The 25759-nt window shown below is 33.8% G+C and overlaps 1 protein-coding gene and 1 non-coding gene across 2 annotated transcripts in view; both read left to right on the top strand.

Moving 5' to 3' along the window:
- Nucleotides 1-1916: 1916 nt before the first annotated feature.
- Nucleotides 1917-25759, top strand: part of LOC120782616 (putative uncharacterized protein DDB_G0283051) — a 47539-nt gene continuing 23696 nt past the window's right edge. The window contains exon 1 of the mRNA XM_040114985.1: nucleotides 1917-2291. The gene's annotated coding sequence lies outside the window, so the exon portion shown is untranslated. The remainder of the gene's footprint in view (nucleotides 2292-25759) is intronic.
- On the top strand, nucleotides 12475-12546 carry Trnam-cau. The gene has a single exon. It is a non-coding gene; the product is annotated as a tRNA-Met (tRNA).

The raw sequence follows: 25759 nt of genomic DNA, 5'->3' as shown, positions 1-25759 counted from the left end.
AGCGAGACGTGCGTGATTTGGGATTTTAGCAAATTTGAAAATTGTGAAAAGCAGAAATGTTGAGCGCGAGCATTTTACTATGCGGGAAATCTATGAATAACGGAAAATGCCAAATAAACGTCATTGAAAGTAAATAAATAAGTGTGCCGCTATTGGCAGTCAAAAGCAAAATAAATATATATTTTTACGTAAGCGCAAAACAGTGTCAAATTTTGTTTTAAAATTTTGATGAATTAATAAAACAAAAAAAAAATTATAAAAATAAAATTAATTTTTGACAGTGGAGTAAAGTTAGGAGTAAATAGTATAAAAACAATTTCGTAAATAAAATATATTTTTACAACAACAAAAAATATTTCTTACAACAAAAATATTTTTACAACAACAAATAAAATATAATTTTTTACAAAAATAAAAATATTTTTACAACAACAAAAATATTTTTTCAACAACAAATTATTTTTTTACAACAAAAACTTTATTTTTACAACAACAAAAAATAATTTTTTACAAAAAAGAAAAACTAATATTTTTCAACCAACGTGTTGGCGTCGGCTCAGCAGACATATGCATGCATTTGCGGCAAACGAAAAACCTACATGCAACCGCTATTTAAAGCTATAAACATCCGCACACACATACTAAATATATTAGTGCATTAACTTATCCGACCAACAACAACTGCAAAAACAAAGAAAACTATTGAGACAGCGCCGGGCGCAGCCGAAAATCCAACGGCCTCTTGCAGTCTGCCTACTTAACCACACATACACATACATATATTCATACAACTGTAGCGATACCAAGCGCTACAAACCTGCAGAGGTTGGCGGGCACAGCTCACTTGCATACTACGGGCACATATGGAACGCCGGCGGCATAAAGCGAACTAAGGCAAAGACGACGATGACAGCGACGTCGTTGACAATAACAAAAGCAGCAACAACATAAAGCCAATACGTATAGCTAGCCAAGTAGCTAAACTGATCGATCGATCGACGCAACGACCGATAGGCAGTCAACCACGCAGCAGGTACCCTCACACACATACTACTATACTACACTCTTCTACAGTGTGTGCGTGCCGTGGTAACATAAGATTTGTCGGCTCTACCTACTTACCTACTACCTACTGCAACTATCGTAGCGCCCAAAAACCAACTGATCACTGCACAAAAGTAAATATCGGCGTCTGCCGCTACAGAGACAATAACAACGGACGGCAAGTGTAAGAAATAGCAACAATTTCTTGCGGCGCATGCACGCACTGTTCATCCAATTTGAGTGGTGAGGCGATCGGTTGCCAATACTTGTACTTTGTTGCCGAGAGAGCTCGTTGGAACATGATCCTGGCGACAGAAAAGTAAACTACTCAAGCGGTTTGCAAGCCGAGAGAAACTATAAATTTTAGTGAAATATTGTTAACTGATGCGAAAAAGTGCGAATCTGTTTTTCATAAAAGTGAAAATATTGTGTTTTTGTAAAGATAACGGTGTCATCTTTATACGCATACACACAAATAAAAGTTTCAAATAAGCTGCTTTCTCACTTCCAAAACTCAAAATCTCAGTGCAAAACTAAAAAGTGATCGATAGGAAAGATCGTTAAAATTCATAACAAGAACGATCTCATAAAGTGGTTTGTGATTCTTTTAGCCAAGCTAAAGTTAATTCAGTATATGTAAAGTGAAAAAGGTGCTCAGTGATAGTTAAGGAAGCAGTGTTTTCAACTCAAAAGAAAATAAAAATAATATTGTATTAGTAAAATAAAAGAATTTTATTTCTTAAACAAAGTGCCGTTAAATTGTGAGATCACTCAAGATCAGTTAAAAATTAGAGAGAAAAATATTTGATTTTTCTTAAATAAAACCATAAAGTTTACGCAAAGTAACTTTTTACAAGTTGTAAAAACTAAAATATTTAAAAAAAATTTTACAATATAAAGTAAAATCTTTCTGAAGTCAAAAAGTGCCTGATAGTTGATTAAACTGATCAAGTTCCATGTGTAGAACTAGCTGAATATCTCGTTGGTGCAATTATTAAGTGGAAAATTCGTTATAAAATATCAGTTTGCAATCTCAAATATATCAGAAAAGTGATTTTGTAAATTTTGGGCACAAAAAGTTGTTAAAGTGAGCTAATTTGATTAAAAAATATATTTTTTACGCAACTTTGCATATCAGCCAACAAGCTGTTGGATTCTTCATACCATCTCAACTCGTTTAGCTTCGCATATTTCCATCGCAGAAAATCGAGTGACCGCTTTACTCTGGCAATTTTAGCCAGCTAGATGTGAGTATTAAATATAATTCATTACTAAAGTAAAAGTTGAATAGTGTGTATTTTGAAAATAAAAACATATTAGCAATTTTCGCTAAGCTTAAGAGAGTGGTGAATCAAACAAGCAAATAGTATAAATGCAATAGACCAGCATAAAACGATTCAAATAAAAGTAGGTTGCAGTTAGAATGGTATGTCACTTTTATATTATTGAGTTTAGCTGGATTCAATATGGAGTTATATATTCCAAAGATGAAGTATTATCTTCTAAAATGGATTACAGAGAAGGGCATACGTACGGATGAAATTGTTATTATGGTGATCAATAGATCTTTGCGATTTGATGATATTGATCTTAATTTTTAAGCTCAGTTTCATTAGGCATCTTCAATATTTGTAGGATATGTTAAAATAATACATTGTTACTACTTCTAGGACCTGTTTCCGAACTTGTAGCTAAAAATATAACCTGAAAATTTCCCAAATTTAATAATTTTTTATAATTTGTAATGAGAATATGCAAGTTCAAATTACCGAAATAAGTATTTTTCTTAAAACTATGAGTCGTCTAACAAACTTCCCTGAAATATATAGTACTCACTCTCTTACAGTTATTTTTCGACTCCAAAACTTAACGTCGATGATATTTGCAATGGTTCTTATAACCATATAACTATGCTCTTTATCTGTCAAATCCGACTAAAAAAAAGTAACAACGCCCAATTTTCCGAAAAAATTTGAAATTCTGTAGTCTGGTCCCATAAAGAGCATGACTAGTATCTAGATTGAATTTTTGCTAATCAAAAACCTGAGCGAATCTTGTAGAAATATAGACAAAGAGGAAAAAACTATGGGGCAGACTTAGTCAGATCATAGAAAATCTCGAACTGGTCTCTGTATTTAAAATAAAATTTTAAAATTTTTTTTGTAGAATATACTCTAATAGAAACAAACATACGTACAATATGTTTAACAGGTTTGCCACGAGATTTGTAACATCCCGAAGGAAACGTCAGAGACCCTATAAAATACGAGTATACGAATGTTATTAAATGATGAATGTGAAGAGCCAAGTCGATTTAGACATGTCTGTCTCTCTGTATATGTACATACATATATGCGAATTAGTCCCTTAGTTTTCAAGATATCGATCTGAAATTTCGTAGTCGTCCTTTCCGCGGCCTGGCACCGTCTTTATGAAACCATTATAGCAAATAGTTGCCAATCAAACTGAACGATCGGGATCAAGTGCTTGTATACTTTTTAATTTGCCGAGATATTTTCACGAAATTTGGCATGAGTTATTGTCTAAAGCTTTTGAAAAAATTGCAGCATATATGTACTATAGCTCCCGTATATACTGAATGATCGAAATCCTGCTTTTCTGAATCAAAGGCTGCAAATGGATCGCCATTCTTAGATAAATGTTACTGTATTTTTTTTAGTAATTGTTAAATTAAAGAAAATAGTTTTTATTTACCGTAATGGTATGAAATATTTTAGTATCAATCCATAACCATTTTTATAAAGTAATATCGCTAATCGATTAACAATGCATGATCGATTGTTGAGAAATATTTTAGTTGTAATCGATAACCATATGCATATATTTTTATCGTTAATCGATTTAAAAGAATTTATCGATTTATTGCATATTAGTATCATCAGTTTTTATTAACCTAATGGTGTGAAATATTTTAGTAACAATCGATAAATCGATTATCATTTTCATATACTAATACCGCTTATCGATTACAATAATTTATCGATTTATTGCACAAACAGTACCATCAGTTTTTTTATTAACCCCGATGATGTGATATATTTTAGTATCAATCGATAAATCGATAGCAATTTTCATATACTTTTTATTGTTAATTGATTAACAAGAATGTATCGATTTGTTGTATATCAGTATCATCAGTTGCGAAATGTTTTCGTGTCAATCGATAAATCGATAATCATTTTCATATACAAATGCCGCTAATCGATTACAATAATTTATCGATTTGTTGCATAATCGTTACCACTATGTATGGCTCTCCAACACTTTTAAATACATTGACGGTATAAGTCACTTTTTCCAATATAAATACAAGTATGAAAACTTTAAATAAATAAAATCCTATAGAATCTGTCCGTAACCCAATGAGAGTCCATATTTAGATTTTTATAAGCATGCATATGTATTTATAAACAAAAACAACAGTAATACAACAACACAAACAGCGTGAAGTAAGCATAACCTTACAATAAAAATAAAAATTGAAGCAGAAAGTGACAGTTAAAAAGGAAAATACAACAACAATCTCTTTGCGATCATCATATTTCTCAAATTCTGCATCTCTGCCATAATTTCAGCAGCACTAAGTCGATGTGCGTTCGCCAAAGAATCGTTCTTCAGCCTCTGCACATCAACAGGAGAGTTGTGGTGGCATCTGTTAGGGCTCCTATTACCCGAAGTTGCACATGTGTGCCCTTTGTACATTTTTTATTTTCGTTTTTTTTTATAATTTTTTATATATTTTTTACTCGATAGCCGTGTGCTTGCACATGTTATGCTGTGAAACCACCATGTCGGCACTATCGATCGCCGATCGCACACACAGCACACACATGCATCGCTGATACTCCTTGTTTGCATGTGTTAGTGTGTTTAGGTAATTCTGCTGGCTGTTTGTTGATCGCATCAAGTGCACGGCCAGCCAACAGCAGCTGTAAGATATCACCGAAAATCAGCGTCGACAGTTTGCCAACAGTGATCATGCTGCCTTCGCTGCTCCTGCCATCGCTGCTGCTACTCCTCCTTTCGCTTCACACTGCTGCGGTGAATTGTTGATCGCGGCAAATGACCAAGTGCATTCAAATGCGCGCCCATCACTTCAGCAGTTTATAATTGTTTTGTGGCATAACAAAGTGCTGATGTTAGGGTCCAGTTCGTCTTTTCTACATTTTAATTCTTGTTTCTTTAATTTTTTTTCATCATGCTTTTTATTTATGAATCGCTTCCTATGTCCGCGCAGTGCAGTGGCGCTTACAACAACGTTTACATGTTAGCCATGTTGTAATCATCATTAGCATTACCATGATCGGTTCGTAGACATATTACACTGCTCCCTTTGTACTCGTCTCTTTTGTGGTGTGTGTTGTGTTAAATCGTTTTGTTGAATTAAATTTTATTTCCTACACATTTTGGTTTGATTTTGATTTTTTTTTGGTTTTTACATTTTTTACTTTAGTTTTCTATACACATAAGCGCTGCGCATGCGCACTGGCATCTCCCTCGCGCTCCACCACCGTTTACACTCCATGCGTTTGCCGCTTCGCTCTCCGCCATGCATTATTTAATTATACACACTGACCTTTGTTTCTCTGCTTGTAGTGGCTTGATTAGCGGCCGGCTAATATACTCGCATTTAGAGTGGAAAAAAGTTGATATCAAATCAGGTTTATGTTTAGATGAACTGAAAACTACCTGTGCGACTTGCTTACAGATCGGATCTTCGGGATATGCATACTTAAGTCATAAATACACACAAATACTAGTGTGCTTGCATAAGTGTGTGTTCGGTTTTAGTGCGCGCTCACCAGAATCCAATCAAGATAAAGCCACTAATTTAGAGTTGTAATTAATTTGGTTATCCAGAAACAGTTAAGTGCCTACAGGCATAAAGTTGGGTTAGGAGAAGTGGTATGTAAAGGTAAACTACAGAAAGTAGGAAATGTGTAAAAGGAGTAGCGCAGCTATCAGCTAACTTGTTAACCCATATGAATCTAGTTACAAGCATGGTTAATATAGAGCTTATTGGAACTTCAATTTTGAGAATGCGTTTTGGTTCAGGAAATTGGTTTTTCGAAATCGAGAAGTACAACAAGTAATACCCTTCACAAAAGATTTCATACAATAACTTCATTTTGATCGATCGGTTTAGGTATATGGCAGTTATATGCTATAGTGGTTCGGTCTGCAAATTTTCTTCGGACATTGTACCGTTGCCTTATACTAATACCTGCTAATTTGTCAAATAAAAAGTTTTTTCAAGAAGATCATGATTTTTATCGATTAGTTTGTATTGTGGCTATGTATACATACATATGTCATAGTGGTCCGATCTGAACAATATCTTTCGGGATTATAGCGTTGTTTTGAACAATAATATGAGCCAAATTTCGTGAAGATATCTCATCAAATAATAAGGACTTGTTTTTGATAGGCGAAATGGCAGCTATATGCTATAGTGGTTCGATATCGGCGGTGCTGACCAATGAGCAGTTTCTTTGGGAGAAAAAGACATATGCAAAATGGCACCTCGGTATCTCAATAATCGAGGGACTTGTCAGCATGTATACAGATTAACAGATAGACGGACATGGTTAAATTGATTTCGCTCGTCACGCTGATCATTTATACATATATATTTTTTGGATAATGAATTCTGGGTGGATAAAGGGTTTTTGATTTTTTTTTTACTAGGGTTATCAATATCATGGGTAATATACATATGATACTTTTAGAGCTAGATACTGCAACGAAAGGCATAATTTAATGATTGAAATTAGAAAACTCACCTTAAAAAGTTCTAGGTTAAGATCCTCCTAAAAGGGAAGCATAAATAAGCAGACAAGTCGGATCTGCGTGGTTCCCTCATAAAAATATCTTTATTTTGCTAATTCTGAAAATTGATCTCTTAGTGGTAAGCGGCTGGTAAGGTTTAGTTTTTTTTTCAAATCTATTTGAAGCATGACATTTTCTCAAAAAATGAAGGAAAGTTCTTGCATTTTATCGAAGAAAGTATATAAAGTTTCAAGAATCGCCAATAAATAATTTTAATTGCATGTCAGCTGCTTCTAAAGCGTTCTGGACAATTTGCTTTAGTTTCTGTAGTCTTTGAATTTAATTTTGTGAATCTTTCTGGATTCTAATTTCGCTATTTAGTCTCTTAGTCTTTAGTTTGTCATAAGATTTTGATTTACAATTTCATTTCCATATTAAGAAGAGCAGCTTCAAAATCTTTATGGTATATAACAAGCTCTCTAAAACTAAGATGAGATCTTTTCGACAATTCTGTCAGTTTCGGGGTTACGTTTTTAATGTATCGGATTTTTTAAGAATTTTTCCGGTTTTTGAGCTGTATAAACTATAATTTTAAGAGGCGCATGAGCTCTACACAGCAGCCGGCCGCACTTGGACCATCATTAGCCACATTATACTCCCGGGAGGTAAAAACTCTGGGTCTTTCCCACCCCAACTATTCAATGATTCCATAGTTAGAGTATTGAGAGCCGTGGGATATATCCCGGCTCATCGGGCTGCAAGCCGCTCATTCGCATATATAGTATAATTTTCCTGCGGCGCATCATCCTCCGCGCATGCTTTGCATTCCGTCGAACTCACTTTTCCCATTTTCTGAAAGATCTTAAGGATTGGTGTCCTGTGATGACCCTTACGATGTTAATAAGCTCCTTTTTACTTGGAACCTTTTAGGATTGAATAATTAAAAAAAACCTATTAAGGATAGCGTAGATATACAAAACTAAAAAAATAATTTTGATGCATTATTACCGCTCTGCTGGTTGGCAAAGTTTGGTGCGAAATCGTTATCTACCCTATGGAGAGGGATTTTCAGCACTAAAATCTTAGTTTTATCTTAGATCTTATTCTATGTACATATGCGCTTTTTGAACTACCATTTTATGGTTTCGACTAAACTAGCTATGTATGTACATATGTATGTATATATTATTCATGACCAGGGTTATAGATACGCATTTATCTATTGGCACGTGTGTGCTTAATTGTTGTCAATAATTTGATTGCTTATCAAACAAAACTACAATATTTTCGCCGCGCTTTTTAATTACTCGCAAATACAGATGGCTGTGGGTACACATAGTTAATATATACAGGTAGACTCATACAAGGTGCGTTCCAAAGTAAAAAGGACTTTTTGAATCTAGCGCCTCCTGATGGCGCCATCTGTATGTCGACTAGTGCGTTAGAATCTGCTATCTTTATCGAAATCTCCAGTGAGAATTTCATGACATTTCATCGATTGGAAGTGAAGTTATTGCGTTTTACAAGGTCTGTCGTAAAAAATAATATTTTTCAAAAGTTATATTTTTCTATTTAAAGTGTTTCCTTGTGCTTCGATACAGCGTTTAGCCCGATCAATTAGCATTTCAAATGAGTGTTTAAGGTCATTTTTCGTATCAGTATGTTTGTGTCAACGGTGCGAAAATGAGCTTCGAACAAAGAACCAACATTAAATTTTGTTTTAAAATTGGTAAACCTTTTACCGAAACGTTTCAACTGATGAAACAAGTTTATGGCGATGATTGCCTATCTCGTAGCAGAGTGCACGTTTTCAAAGTGGTCGTGAGGACATAAATGACGATTAACATGTGGGCCAATCAAAATCGGTGATCGCCGGAAACTCCATCGAAACTGTGCGTGAATTCATCAAAAATCAGCCGAAATCATCATTGAAATTCATGGAAATGGAATTGAATATCTCCAAAACATCGATTTATCGCTTTTCGACCGGACATTTGGGTTTACGAAAGGTGTGTGCACGGTTTGTTCCGCACAAATTGACTGACGACCAAAAATTGCTCAGAATCCAACATTCGAATGACGATTATTTGACCAAAAATCACATTTTAACCATTAACAACTCCCCGTATTCACCTGATATGGCACCGTGCGAATTCTTTCTTTTTGGGAAAAATGCATTTGACCATGAAAGAAAAGCGTCATGCAGACGTAGAGGCCATTCAAAAGGCTTGCACCGGCATACTGGCTATACCGCCCAACTAGCTAAAACACTCGTTCGACATGCTTTTGGACCGTACAAAAAGCTGTATTGCAGCAGAAGGAGACTATTTTGAATAAAATAAATTGATTTTGCCGAAAAAACCATTTCTTCTGTTTTTTTAAGTCCTGTTTACTTTGGAACACACCTTGTATGTGCAAGGTATCGAACTCGCAGCGTCTACTATGTGAGCTGCTTTAGTCATGCGGTGTCATACGTTGAACCAAAAATAAATATACAGTTACTTATCGAGGAACGCAACATGTTAGACATTTTAGTTTTTATCTTAATTGGTACTATGCAAAGCCACAAGGGCGCGATGATGTCTCAAAGAACCTTTCTTGAATAGAGCACGGGTTCAATATTTGATTCGACGAACTTCATTTTACAAAAAAAAACGAAAATTGATTTAGCTTCAAAAAAGAGAGTCTCAAAATAAACTTGAATTGTGATTATCAATATTACTTAAATAGTGTTCTCCCTCTCAGCTTTAACCCTTAGTTGGAATTTATTTTTAAGTATTTTGTAAAACGCAGATTGTTTTCTACTAGCAGTGGTTTTTGGGTCATGAACGGCTTTCAAATTTTCTTATATTCAAATATTCAATATATGTATAATGTCACATAAGAAATTAAATATTTGTTTACTTAATTCAGTTGGGCGAAAACTTGTTATCACTACGTACGTATGTATGTAAATAAGTATATTCATAGAAAAACCAAGCATTCTTTATTCCTAACAAAACAAATTTAAATTATTCTCCAAATGGAATGGTTAACTGATAATAAAAGCTTATCTAAGTTAAACGAGAACATATTATATACACAAACTTTACTTCACGCATACATACATGAGTATATTTACTGCTTCGTTGTTATAATTACTAAATTGATTAAAGCAAAGAATTGTTCATTTGATTCATTTTTTTTTTCTTAATTTTTTTGTCTATCGGAAAGATTTATTTTTGTGAGTGTATGGGATTATTCATTTGAAATTGAAGAGGTCTTATTATAATATATATATATATATATATATATATGTACATATGTATATACTTAAGGTAAACATGAGTGAGCACTATTAATATTTGTCGTCTTTAAAAGGTTAAGGTTGAATGGCTGTTCCTTGGTTTCTCGTATTCATACGGCTAACTTTTCGATCGAAAATTCGATTCGATTTGAAAAAAAAGAAGTCCTTTCTATAAGTTTTTGATACCTCTTTATATATTATAGTAATTTTTGCAAAATGATGCTGAAAGTATTGCCTTTTTCTGCGTATAAATACATATATTTTGTTCACTCCACAGACATATGTACATAAATATTATTTTATACTTATAAGCGAACCGCAAAAGAACACTCGGTACAATAAGTTGGCTAATTTCTTGAGTTGAGCTCAGCATTATTTTGCAAATCACTTACAAGCAAGAAAAAACGGTACTTTATGCCTTTTTATAACATAAAAGTGTATGTAATGTTGATTTTAAGGGGTTACATGGGTTTCCTCGGTAAAAAGCAGTTTTTTTCAACAATTTTCTTCTCATAAAAAGTGAAATATTTTATTTGAATTTTTTATTGTTACAAACAAACTACAAGGTGCGTTCCAAAATAAACAGCACCTAAAAAAAAAAACAAATGGTTATGTTTTTTGTTTGTTTCGTTGGCCGGTATGATCGCCACTATGCCGGTGCAAGTCTTTTGAATGACCTCTACGTCTGCATGACGCTTTCCTTTCATGGCCAAATGCATTTTTCCCAAAAAGGAAGAATTCGCACGGTGCCATATCAGGTGAATAAGCGAAGTGATTAATGGTTAAAATGTGTGAATTTTGGTCAAATAATTGTCCTTCGAATGTTGGATTCTAAGCACACACCTTTCGTAAGCCCAAATGTTCGGTCAAAATGCAATAAATCGATGTTTTGGAGATCTTCAATTCCATTTCCATGAATTTTAATGATGATTTCGGCTGATTTTTGATGAATTCACGCACAGTTTCGATGGAATTTCCGGTGATCACGGATTTTTATTGACCCACATGTTAATCGTCATTTATGTCCTCATGAACACTTTGAAAACGTTGAAACCACTAGTGCACTCTGCTACGGGGTAGGCAATCATTGCAATAAACTTGTTTCATCAATTGAAATATCTCGGTAAAAGTTTTACCAATTTTAAAACAAAATTTAATGTTGGTTCTTTGTTCGAAGCTCATTTTCGCACCGTTGACACAAACATACTGAAACTTAAAACACAATAACTTCACTTTTCGGAAAATTTTTTCTTCAAATAGTTCCTTCGTCCAAGTCTTTACGAGTTGTATCTCAAAGGCTTGTGTAAAATTTCATGAAGATCGGTTGAATAGCTCGCGAGAAATCTTGCTAACCGACTTCAAAAATACAGTTTCGAGAAAAAAAGCATTTGAAGATGGCCCACTTAGCCTAGTTGGGTTCGAGCGCACAAGTTCTTAAGGCTATATTTGCGCAAGTATTTCTCAGATCAACTTGAAGATTTAGGACAATATTTTGGAGGTGTTTTTAATTTAATAAGATAATAAAAAAATTAAATTTTTTGAAACCCGTAAGCCCTTAATTGTTCAGTTTGTATGGCAGCTTTATGTTATAGTTCTTCAATCTCAACAATTTCTTCGGAGATCGAAATTCTCTGAAAATTATTCTTGGATAATAAGCTGTGTATAATCTCGGGAATATAACAAATCAAATAAAAAGGTTTTCACACAAGGACATGAGTTGTATCGGTCAGTTTGTATGGTTTGTACGGTTTGTACGGTTTTGACGAACAATCAGGTACTTAGTGAGAAAGGGACGTGTGCAAATATTCAGATCGATAACTCAAAATATACGGACGGATAGACAGACAGACATGGCTAAATGGACACAGCGCGTCACGCTGATTATTTGTATGTACTTTATAGGGTTACTTACTGACGTTTTCTTTTGGATGTTACAAGCATCGTGGCAAACTTAATATATCCGCTCCAGGGTATAAAAATATGCTTACTGACTCACGTTATTTGTCAGTGGTTCATTTAGATCAATTTATTGTTTGCTTCTCTCGATATTCTCGACTAAATTTTGTAATTACATCGAATCATTGTTGAAACATTAAAATTTAACGAAAATTCATTATTGCCTCGTGGCAAAAATAGTAACCATTTTGTCGAATAAACATTTATTTTTGAAAATCTTCTACTACGAAATGCATACAAAGTATACCAAAAAACTGGTTAAAGTTGGACAGAAGTAGTCGTGTTCATAGCGAAAATTGTATGAATTAAAGTGATAGAGAATGTGTGAGAGGTGGAGTGAGGGAATGCGAAAATAGGCGAAAGCAAGCAAAGGCTAACTAAGCGAATAGCGGTAAGTAAGCAGAGTGGCGCAGTGGAAGCGTGCTGGGCCCATAACCCAGAGGTCCGAGGATCGAAACCTTGCTCTGCTAGTTGTGACGGAAATTTACATTCCGGTTTTTTTAAATAAATCAATTTAAATAAAATACATTTTGAATAAATAAATAAAAATTTGAAAATTCATAATTATTTGTTCCAAATATATACCTACGCATATATTTCTAAAATGAAAAGGTAGTTGTTTTTAATAAAAAGAAAATATGATTGTTAATAGTTACATTTCTATAATTTTATAAAAACAAATTTAATTTGTTTAATGCATTTAATTTTTTCCAAAAAAAAAATTTTTTTTTTTTAAGTATTAGAAGAGAGTCTTCTAATATTGTATTTGTGAAGTAAAAAAAATTTAAAATGGTCTACTTGGCCCCGGCCTGTTTTTTTTTTATATTGTGTGCCATATAAGTATATTTCTTGGCTTTTCGTATGAAAATTAATAAATTTGTCTTGCCGCCAATGTTATTGCAAAATTTCGCTTTTATCAGAACATATTTTTGTCACTCATTACTAATTGTTTTCGCGTAATATCAACACCTCACTACTCAGCACCTAATTTGTACTAGCCGAACACCGTAGCACATCATTTCGCTGCTCTTCTGTCATCAATTGAGTCGAAAGTGTTCGTAATAATACTTATGTATCTGTAACATTATCAAATCAATCGTCAAACTAGGCAACGCAACAGATGTGCACACCTCAGGGTTATATGTACAGTGCACGGTACACATGTCAGTATATAAATAAATTTTATTCCCCATATGAAATTAAACAGTCGTACGCGAGTTTAGGTTCGCAACAGCGTTTTCGTGGCAGAAATCGAACTGGTGCAAAGAGTTATTCAATGTGGACTAGTTGGGAATATTTAGCTTAGGTCAAAGAGCCTGTTATGTTAGCGTAGAGCAAGGTGCTGAGAGATACATACATATGTATATTGTTTCTAAGAGAGAGATTCTCTCAATACCGATGTCTGGTAACATCAGGATATGAAATATTGTATAATATACTAAAAACTAGAACTAAAGCACAACGCGCCCAAACCGTGAGGAAAATAGTTCTAAGTCGAAGTTCAGGAGTAAAAAATACCATGGACCGACTATTTTTCGTATGAAATTTTCATGAAATTTTTGATTTATTCCATTTGTTAAGGGATTATGTGAGTTTCACTGCGTAAAAAAAACAGCCTTTTTTCAAGAATATTTTTCTCATATAAAAAATTAAATATTTTTTTTAGAATTTTTTATTGTTACAAACATACATTATTAACAAAGAAATTCTGAAATTTTTGAAAAAAAAAATATTTTAAACTCGGCCATTGTGACGCAAGTTCCAGTGCCCATTCGGAAAAAGATGCATCCATCATCTAAATCATCTGAAGTGAAAAATACATGTTTTAGTGAAAACCTTAATTTAGAACTGGAAAAAAACTGGAAATTGGGCTTTCGGCAGACATTTTTACAAAAAAAAAAAAATTTAAATTTCATAGGACAATTCGCGACATCTTTTTTCAAATAGTTCTAATCGAAAAAATCCTTCGTCCAAGCCTTTAAGAATCGTATCTTAACGATCTGAGTAAAATTTAATGAAGCTCGGTTAAGTAGTTCTCGAGAAATTTCGCCAGCCGACTTCAAAAACACAGTTTTCGATTTTTTAAAACCGTAAACCTATGTAACTCCTTAATATAGAGAAAGAAATAAATATAGTTCCGAATGAAAATTTCTCTAAAAACCTCAAAAAGGCGTGTTCACTACCTATTTGTATTTTTATGTGGTAGTAGCCCTCAATGTGTAACAAGAACCCCAAAGGAAACTGGACTGCACAGAGCATATAGTATGTTTCCATAAGCGTGAGATATCAACACTGTGTGAGCATAGTAAAACTTTGAAAATATATATATGGATTTAGAAGAAGTTCTGTATAGACGAAAAGTTACTAGAAAACTGGCTGCAAGATTATAAAAAAGCGATTTCCAAATAACTTTAAGTGACTATGATCGAAATTCAGGTTCACTTACATATCTGAGTTGTATACCTCTTTAGGTACCGTCTTATATATGAAGGTAATTACAACTTGTTCGGTTTGTTGCTAACAGCTTTGCAACGCAAAAGTCTTCTTATCAACGAAAGAAGACCCCTTTAAAGCGGCCGTAATCACTCCAGAGCTCCGCAAGCTGAGTTTTCAAGGCCATCTCTGTATGGTGATATTGTGAAACACGAATATTCAGACATAGGACATACAACAACACAAACATTGCAATATGTATTAAAAAAATAGCGTATAACATTGGGTCTAACCTTATCGGTACAAGCAGTGTCTCATTAGTAAATCTAGTTACATTAGGGTGCTTCAAAAAAATTTTTAGATTTTTTTTTTAACTCTTACCCCCTCAAATGTTAGTGATTAACAAACAAAAAATCATTCCTCAAGCCAGGCGCTACAAAATTAATATTCTCAGAAACTTGTTTTTATTTTTATTGAAAAAATTTCAAATTTTAAATCACTATGTTTAGTCGTCTAATTGAAATAATCACATTTTGTCGCAGAAATTTTTAAAGTTTGGAAAGTGAACTTTCTGAACATGTGATGGTTATTTTTGAATGAAAAAACGAAAATTCCTATAGTAAATGTATGGGAACCTAAAAAAAAATAGCGACACCTCAGAGATAAGCTACAGCTCCTGCCTTGAGGGATGATTTTTTGGGTGTCAATCACTAACATTTGAGAGGGTAAGATTTGAAAAAAAATTCGAAATTGTTTTTTGAAGCAACCTAATATACATATATACAATTGTATGTACATATGCGTGTGTATGACTGCGTGATTGTCTTTTCCATGGAACTGAACAAGAGTCGTTGAAGAAACATTCTAATTTTCGAAACTTATCGTACGAGGGTGGCCAACAACAAAATCGAAAGATGTGCACGAATAATTATAGCGTTAAATTACCTACATATGTACATATGTACGTATACATACATATATGTACATATGTGCTTATGTTTATACATATGTTTATACATATATTAAGTGAGAATGACAATAAGAGAAGTCAGTACAAACTCTAAATACAATTGCATATATTACTAATACATACTTATATACAGACACATACATACATCTTCGTACAATGGAGGCCATTAGGGCAAAATGCCAGTCAGTCGGTTGGTGACAAAATCAGTTTCAATTCAATTTTAACGATCTTCAATACAACGGTAAATAATGTGTTGCATGTTCATACATATGTATGTGTGTGAAGGGTACCTTCCCTCGGTATTTTTGAGTTGTGTAAACAATTTGTCTTTATATTTATTATGTTACGCTGTACTTTTACCGATCACTAACTGATCGTGTATCTGATCGCCGTACGATCATGTGCAGATAAAACATACACGTACGTACTTATATACACAATAAAAATGAGTTTCCCTTTTTGGTGGCGGAACCTGTGTTAGGGGTTAAAATGCATGCACTTGTCCGTAACGGTAAAAAAATCTTGATGTGTATATGTGCATACATATGTATGTATGTGAAGACCTTTCTTTTTGTGCACTGCCCTTGCTCTTTTATTTGTCTTCTCGACCACATATTGTGTATGGTTTCCCCTGACGATCACTTGTTTCTTTGGCAATGTAATGTCAGATTGACTTTAATGAGAGTTGTTTTTGTTGGGCAATCGATATCATGCTACCATATGGGGATACATATGTACGTAGATTTTTATAAAGAATCTTGTAGTATAGGGATATGCACACATTTGTATAAATTTACACCCGAACAGGAGGCACCACACCTTCGCCGAGTTCACTCTCATAAATATTTACGTACTGAGTGTGTGTCTGTCTACTAGCAGGGTAGTATCATAAAATCACCGATATTCTTCTCTCCCTTTATACATTATTATCCGACTTATACAAGATCTTTCGAGTTTATGTCAACGCTAAAGGTCTGTACGATATTTATGCCAATAATTCGCATGTCCGAAAATTTGGTATTGACTCACAAGTGTCGATCTCTTTCTTTATATTTGTGATTTTCCCACCTCAACCTTAGTAGTCATGTTCTCCTTTAAAACTCATTGCGAATCATATAAATACATGTGTGTATTTGAAGGTTTCCAAAATCGTTTTTGGGGAAGGGTTGTGCTCTTCACTTGGTCATTCGCTTCACAGTAGAAGAATATGTAGAATTTCAAAGAGTACGTAAAATCAAACTTTATATAAAAAAAAACTTGCCTGTTTTGGCATACAAGAAAAAGTAGCCAATTTTTGAAAACAACAAAAAAAATAGTAGAATGAAACACAAAATATAAAGCAACTAAAATTAAAGAACAAATAATTTATGATCTGTGCCCGGGAAGAGGAAGGCGAGGTGGAATTTTTGGGGGTTAAATCCGTTTATATTGATTTATGGCATAACCATGAATTCTATGGAAAAAAAAGTTGTGGGTAATGAAAAGTCGACTTTTGTGTTTATATTTTTTCCTCATAACCTCAAAATTTATGCGAAAAATTTTTCCTTTTCCTCATAACCTCAAAATTTATGTGAAAAATTGACATAACCAAGTTTTTGGTTTCTTATTTTTATCTTTTACAGATTTTTTAGGTAATTTCTTTTAAACTTTTAGCTTTTTAGAACGCAGACTCAATGTATTTTTACTATTTTAATTTATTTTTTCTCTTTATTTTGACTTAGTACCGAAAAAATTCAAATTTTCAATCAAAAATTCTAAAAATATCATATTTTTTTAAAAAGTGAGTAAGTTTTGTGTTGGCTTAAATCTCTACTTTCTGATAGTATAAAATATATACATACATACATACATATATATATTTATTACTATGGTAAGTTTTCTCAAGAAATACAAAAAAGACCGCACCAAACGATTGTGAGCTGCTTCTTATTTCATCTCGTGCAAAACAATATTTTTTTCGACACTTTTCGACAGTTCGAAGGCTTCTGCACTGGCCTATACTTTTTATAAGCTTTAACTCATTCAAGTTTTTCGAAATCGAAATATTTTGATTTACTCGGTTTACGATCCCAAAAGGTGTAGCAATTGAATCTTTTTAGTTTTTATAATCTGTACATGGAACAGGCTTGAAGTAAGGTTCGGTTATACCGATTTCGAAAAATTTTGGAACATACCCGATAGTCTAACGAGTACAGCAAACAAATATAAGTGGATTCACAGCCTAATATCGACTGTTTGGATATTATTTTATTAATAATAATACATTTTCTGTGCTTAGAAATGCTTTGAGCGAAAAGAAAGGCAAAGAAATATGAACTGTAGTGACGATTGACGGGTTTTCGTACTCGAAACGGATCGATATTTATATCAAGCTCAACTCAATGGCGTTCCTGCAATTAATTTTTTCTAAAATTTCCGCCACTACAAGAACAATAGTATGAAGAATGAAAATGTTTAAATAGAAACAATATATTTTTTTCATTATAAGCATTATATGTACTTAAGTATGTGGATAATGAATATGTATGCACTCATTTTAGGCCTCAATTGCATTCGCTCATTTTTCACACTTCAACGCGATTCATTGGCAACACCGCCCACACTCCATTTTGAATATTTATAATTTTTATACGCTACATTAACTAGAAGAGTTCACATTAAATAATTGAGCGCAACAACAGTATACGCCAAACGTATGTGTACAAGTGTCACTATAATATGCACATTAAATATGTAATTGCTGACATGAAACTTAATTAATTTGCTATAAATAATTCGGAATGAATGGGTCTGTTAAGTATATAATATACTTTTCAAATATACATACATAAGTATATATAGTCAGATTTTTGTTTTTCGTAGTGTGAGTGCAAGCGATCGTGCAAATGTTAGAATGCTGCCAAATCATGCCAATTTTGAAATCGTCTGACCGCAAGCCCACGCCATTGTTGACAATTCAGTCACTTTCGTAATAATGCGAATGGCAATGCATACAAAGTATTTGCAATGCATATTCGTGTGTATGAGTTCGCCCGCCCAACCGATCGTTTGAGGATCACTTGAGACACTTCACAACACTGTAAAAATAAAACATTGTGAAAATCTGAATATTCGTTGATTAAATTATCGTTCTTTATTTATGTAAATGTGAGCACATTTGATGTTATATTTTTACACACCCAGTAGACGAATGGCTGAGAAAATTCCTCCTGCGACCGATGAAATTTAGTGATTTTTTTTGTATAAAACGTTGCGATCGGTAAAGGAGTAGTTTCAAAATGTTAGGAATTGGTTATTCGCACCGTTTTTGTGTGTGTGTTTTATAGCAGAGAGGGAAAAAGAGAGCGCGATCTATGATTAAGGGGTTACATGGGTTTCCTCGGGTGAAAACAGCATTTTTTCAAAATTTTTTTCTCATATAAAAAGTCAAATATTTTATTAGAATTTTTTGTTGTTACAAACATACACTATTAACAAAGAAATTCTGAAATTTTTGGAAAAAAAATATTTTAAACTTGGTTATAGCGACGACATTTCCGCTAATCCCTCGGAAAAGAGATACGCCTTTGTTGCCCGTATAACTCCTTACCGGGTCATTTAAAGTGAAAAATACGGGTTTAAGTTAAACTACGTGTTTAAGAAAAAAAAACTGAAAATTGTAGTTTGGGAAAAATTTTTACAAAACAATTTAAATTTCAAGTCCAAGTTTCAAGAATTGTATCTCAAAGACCTGTGTAAAAATTTGTGAAGATCGGTTGGGTAGTTCTCGAGAAATCTTGCCAACCGACTTCAAAGACTGTTTCGAGAAAAACGCGTTTAAAGACGGCGTACTTAGACTAGCTAGCCTCGAGCGCACAAATTCTCACGGCTGTATTTCCGAAACTATTACTCGGATCGAATTGAAAATTTAGGACAATTTTCTAGAGGCATTCTAGATTTTAATAAATTTTTTTTAATCCCGTAAACCCATGTAAGATGATTTTATTTTATTGCTGTTCCGTTACACACTTTAAGGATAACATAATTTTGCTGGGTTTTTACTCGATCGAATAAAATTTCGGTATGAAGTCCGTAGCAACCTGCCTTTGGTTATGAATTTCATCTTTAGAGAGCTATAAAATTCGAGAAATGTCTTTCTAGAAACCCGGTAATTTTAAAGCAGTATTTCGAAACTCAAAAGACTTTTATGATATATTAAAATGGCGGCCAAGTAAATCTTACAAAATTGTTCGTATTCTGGTAGAAGATTGCTAAATCAATTCGGTTGTGATTTTATGGTGACCGCTCCGTTTGGTTGCATGAAAATCAGAAGTGTTAAGTATTCTTATTATATTTTCTCATCGATGATTTCTGACCTCTATTTGAAGAATTCAGAATATGTTTTGACAATGCTGGAAAAAGAGATGTCTTCACATTTCAGCCATTGACAGTGATCTTGCTGAATAATTGCTTTTCAATGAGGTCCTTACCTCTACAAATTTAAAGTCACTTCCTTCTGACTGAACTTCAATCAGATTTTCTATTATCTAAAGTACATTGAAAATTCCAACATTATCTCCTAGTGCTGAATGTTAATTTTTTATCAATGAAAATCCGATAAATCGGTAGTATTTCTGTATGTATACGTACTGGGTGTAAAAATTAGCATTTGCTCCTACCTTTCAATATATTTCATTTATTTATTAGTGAAATATAGAGGAAATACGAACATATTTGCAGACCACGTACAAGTCAAGTGCGGGAAAATCAGTTCAGTAGTCAAGTCGCCTGACAGCTCTCAGACATATCAGCGACACCGCAACCGACGTATATTTGAAGGGTTTAGATAGCAAGGTGTGTACCGACACATTTCTGAGTATATACCATACACATATGTATATAATTATGCACATATTTAACAGTACTTGCGAATGGACTAGTCACACTAACTGACTGTCTGCTGTCGCACACTTGTCGGATATTGTTAGCCAATGCGTACGAGGAGGGGTGCTTTGTTGCCAGATATTAGTTGTAAAGCCGTTGTAATTTGTGCTTTGCAATGCTGAATGAATTAAATTATTGTGAAAGGAATTGAAGAGTCACATCCGACAACTTATTTCTAGATTTAAATTTATTTTTATGCTTGAATGATTCACAAAATATATAAAGAGATGTACAAAAAATGTGTATTGAATAAAAATATATTTGTTTGAAATAAGGGTGTATTGAATTTCAGACGAAAAATTTTAACTTTCTGTTAGAACCTTGGAATACAGAGTGAAACTAGAAATATTAACTGAATTTATACATGTCTAAAAGCATTTCGTATTGGAATATATCCCGACCTGAGAAAAAAGTAGTTGTGCAGCAAGTGAACCCCGATCTTAAGATGAAATCCATATAGTTTTATGGAACGTGGCTAACTTTTTCTACAAGGCTATTAACGGCGTTAACCTGCTTTCAAATGCAACCTGTTTCTTTTCTAATAGACGGCTTACTTGATTCGCATTTTCCAGATTTCTTGAAGTTCGGTTGTTTTATTACTAAACCGATTTTGCTAAGCTTCTTATTTTGTATTATCTCTTACAATATCATCATCTCAAGCAGGCTCCTTGCAGGCCGGCGACTTCTAGCGAAGGTTGACGTATTTTCCTATTCATCCTCTTATGTTGGACTGCTTTATATGTATCCTCTGAAGTAAGTGAATGGGTATACAACGGCCACTGCTAATCAGGAACCAGGCAGTAGTATAAAACGGTAGTGGTAGAGACCCCTGAAACAAAAACTCAACATGGAGGTCAACAAAGAATCGATGCGAACTGGGATATCAGTCCAAACGTCGGTGAGAGACGAGGCTACTAACACCGGTTTGCACAGCGATAGTAGGAGCTGTGTCACCAACGGCCACACTTATTCCTATTGCAGAAGAGGACGCAGGAACATGATGGGAATACTAACTGGTCACTGTCTGGTAACGACACCCGCTGGATGGGGCTGACAGAGCGAGAACCTACAGGAAATGTCTAGATCACTTATCCTCCATCGGCAAGACTAGGCTGTAAGCATCTGAAGCCCCCACGGTATGACACATTCGCTCCAAGCGCAGGCATTCTAAAGGATGACTATTCCTCTTGAAGCTAGCAACTGAACTCCATCTGGTATCGCAAAGGACCTAAAGTGGTCTATTCGTGGCATATTGGCCTACCAGCGACCAGTTGGAGTAAAGGGACTTCTGGTCTGCTCTTTATTTTATGAGGGGTAAATGGGTTTCGAAATTTACGCGTAGTTCTGGTAACCTTAAGCTAAAAATAATGTTTTTTTGGAATATTCTAGCGAAAATTTTCGTGCGTATTATAATAGTTTATATCTCAGTTATACTTGACCGATAAAATGCAAGCATATTTCATATAAATTTCGGAAAGCAAAAACCACAAATCCCATAACTATTCGAAAAGTCATATATTACAGTACATACATATGTATGTACTTAGCAACAATATCGCACTGTTGAGAAAAGTTATATATGGACCTAAGTATGTATATATGTATGTATGTGTGTACGCTGTAAAATGTATGAGCAAAATTATACATTCCATATAAAGCTAGCTAAAGACACACAAACATATATAATATATAGAGATACATATATACGTCATAGCAATAAATTCTTTTACAGACTCTGCTTTTATCCTCCAAATATGTACCATACATATACATGCATACATGTGTAAGCCAAGTTCATTTATTATGTGAATAATAAATTAAACAAAGATCAGTCATTGGCTATTTTTCAACTTTTCACTTCTGCCGATCAATCTCCGGAATACTTTACCCAAATAGCACCGAATAAATTATACATTTATACACACACAAATATACATGGATAGTTTTTTTATAGAAACTTGGTCGACTTTGATACCATTATGCAGATGACTCTTATCGGCATAGTCTTAGCGTATGCTGTAGCTTTGTGTGATAACTTTGAATGAAGGAGTTTTATGTTCGATTGCACAATTCAAGAAATTAACTTGCAGGCTAGCGAATCGATTGAACAACTGGTATAATTAACATAAACTGGCCTAAAGAGGATTTGATAAGGTATTCGGATACTTTCTTGCGTCCAATTCAGATGAATATATTTTCTGTTGCTTTCAGCATTATTTTTAAGAGAGTAGATCTCAAAGATTGCGACCAGGAAAGTGATTAATCAATTAGCATACTTATGCCAGAAAATTCGAACACAATTAAGGTTATACATAAGTATATGGTATTTTTCAGATTGGTTGGAACTGTCATATGCTCCTGCATTTTTATGCTTCGCAAAAATTTTCTTCCAGAATGCTCTAGCCGAATAAAAACAAGTACATGTTATCAGGGTGTTAAGAAAATATTATGTACCGAATTTCATTGAAATCGGTCGAGTAGTTCCTGAGATATGGTTTTTGGTCCATAAGTGGGCGACGCCACGCCCATTTTCAATTTTTAAAAAAAGCCGGTGTGCATCTTCCTTCTGCCATTTCTTCCGTAAAACTTAATGTTTCTGACGTTTTTTGTTAGTCGGTTAACGCACTTTTAGTGATTTTCTTTGTATGGGAGGTGGGCGTGGTTATTATATTCTCCATTTTTGAACTGTATATGGAAATGCCTGAAGGAAACGACTCTGTAGAGTTTGGTTGACATAACTATGGTAGTTTCCGAGATATGTACAAAAAACTTAGTAGGGGGCGGGGCCACGCCCACTTTTCCAAAAAAATTACGTCCAAATATACCCCTCCCCTTGTGCCAAATTTCGCTTTAATATCTTTATTTATGGCTTAGTTATGACACTTTATAGGTTTTCGGTTTCCGCCATTTTGTGGGCGTAGCAGTGGCCCATCTTCGAACTTAACCTTCTTATGGAGCCAAGAAACACGTGTACCAAGTTTCATCATGATATCTCAATTTTTATTCAAGTTACAGCTTGCACGGACGGACGGACGGACGGACGGACAGGCAGACATCCGGATTTCAACTCTACTCGCCCTGATCACTTTGGTATATATAACCCTATATCTGACTCTTTTAGTTTTAGGACATACAAACAACCGTTATGTGAACAAAACTATAATACTCTCCTTAGCAACTTTGTTGCGAGAGTATAAAGATATCTCTCGAATATATTTGTTATATAATTAAACTACAATCCTTCTTATAATTGCTATCCTTCAAACAACCAGTATAAACTCTTTGATTTTGAAAAAGGACCTTTCTACTACAAACTATCTATGTAAGTAATCGATTGAAACATTTAGGCATTTATTTGTAATTTTTATACCCTGAACGGGGCAACTTTTGAAGTTTGTAACACCAAGCGGCGAACTTCGGATACCTATAGAGTATAGAATGATCTTGTCGATCTTAACCGACTTAGCTACTTACATATTTCCGCCCGTCTGTAGTGGCGAACTAGTTCCTAAGTTTTTGAGATATTAATCTCAAATTATGCACCTGTCATTTTCCAACCAAGAAGATGCTCATTTGTGGGAACCGCTCATTTCGCAACCTTATAAGATATACATAGCTGTCTTGCAAACTGATTTATCAAAAACAAGTCCTTGCACGGAAAACTTTTTTATTTGACAACCGAGCATTATGGTGTTACATGGGTTACCTCGGGTAAAATACAGCATTTTTTCTATACATTTTTTCTCATATAAGAAATAAAGTATTTTATTAGAATTTTTAAGTGTTACAAACAGATACTACAAGTATTTACAAAGAAATTCTGAAATTTGTGGAAAAAAATATTTTAAATATTTCCGGTGACCCCTCGGAAAAAAGATGCGCCCGCGTTGGCAGGATAACTCCTTACAGGATCATCTAAAGTGAAAATGAAAAGAAAAAAATGAAATTGGAGTCTTAGTTAAAACCTTAACTTAGAACATTCATAAAGATCGGTTGAGTAGTTCTCGAGAAATCTTGCTAACCAAAAGCACAGCTTGGAGAAAGACGCATTTAAAGCGAGGCGCAATTAGACTAGGTCTCCGGAACTTTACCTTAGGACCTTATTCTAGAGGTCCGTAAACCCAAGTAACTCCTTATAGCATACATACTATATAACTGCCACACAAACAGACCTGTCAAATTTAAGATAGAGACCTCTTATACTCTTTTATACTATAATAAATTCACGTGTAAAGGGTATTATAGTTTTTATTTTTTAAATTTTTTTACTAGAATCAACTGCAGTTAAAAATATTTCTATATATGTACATACTTATGTACATATGTATTTATTACTTCGCATAAGTCTATGGAAAAGTGAAGCTAAATCTAGTGAAATATTTTCTCATTTTAAGTGACGATCAGCGATCAATTATCGATGATCTATGACTGTGCATTTTTTATTTACAACAAATACATATGTATATGTTTATATGTATATATGTGCTAGTAAATATAAGTATGGTACATAAACAAAGAATTTTCGTAAAGCTCAAGCTCATTCATCAATGGCGTAATGTAATAAATTTAATAACAAAACTGAGAAAACTATTGTTTATTATACACACACACATACATATGTACATACATATATAACAACAGTAAACAATTGTTGTTGCGTTATAAATAAATGTGTATATGTTTATATTTAATAATATGTGATATGTAAATCTATATAGGCGTGCATATGAATGTATGTAATAGCTAGTAGTGATTGTGCCCTGCACTCTGTGCCCACCCTCCACGGAACGTCCCTATGGACTTCCTGTGATAAAAGTTCATAACGATACTGGCACTACATATACAAATATATACATATTTACATATGTAATTACATATATACATACTATATAAGTACATTATAAAACGCATAATGTTGGATATCTCGCCAACTATACTCCTATAAATTATGTACACTAATACATGTCTGTATATATGTATGTACTTATGTAAATTTGTATATAATCGCTGAAACTGGTAGAGTTTTATTTTTGTCACATTGCTTGCTTGATATTGCATATTATCATACCAATAATATTGTGCAATATCGTTCGTTGCTACTTAAGATAAAAGGTGGTTCGTATGCAAGTTATCGTAAAAAGTTCTAACTGAAATTATATTTTCCTCGTTATACAATGTTTCAAAAAAGTACGCGGAAATTATACATAAAAAGTAAAAATATTGAACTGTTCATCAATATTTATTTTGTCGCCTTCAAAGTAATCCCCACCAAATGTAATACACTTATGCCAACGATTTTTTCAGTCCTCGAAACACTTTTCATAAGCACTTTTTGATATGACCTTCAGCTCCTTCAG

Source organism: Bactrocera tryoni, chromosome 1 (assembly GCF_016617805.1).
Source record: "Bactrocera tryoni isolate S06 chromosome 1, CSIRO_BtryS06_freeze2, whole genome shotgun sequence".
NCBI classification, from domain to species: domain Eukaryota; kingdom Metazoa; phylum Arthropoda; class Insecta; order Diptera; family Tephritidae; genus Bactrocera; species Bactrocera tryoni.
The sequence above is the reverse complement of the archived record's forward strand: the minus strand, read 5'-3'. Positions and strand labels throughout refer to the sequence as shown.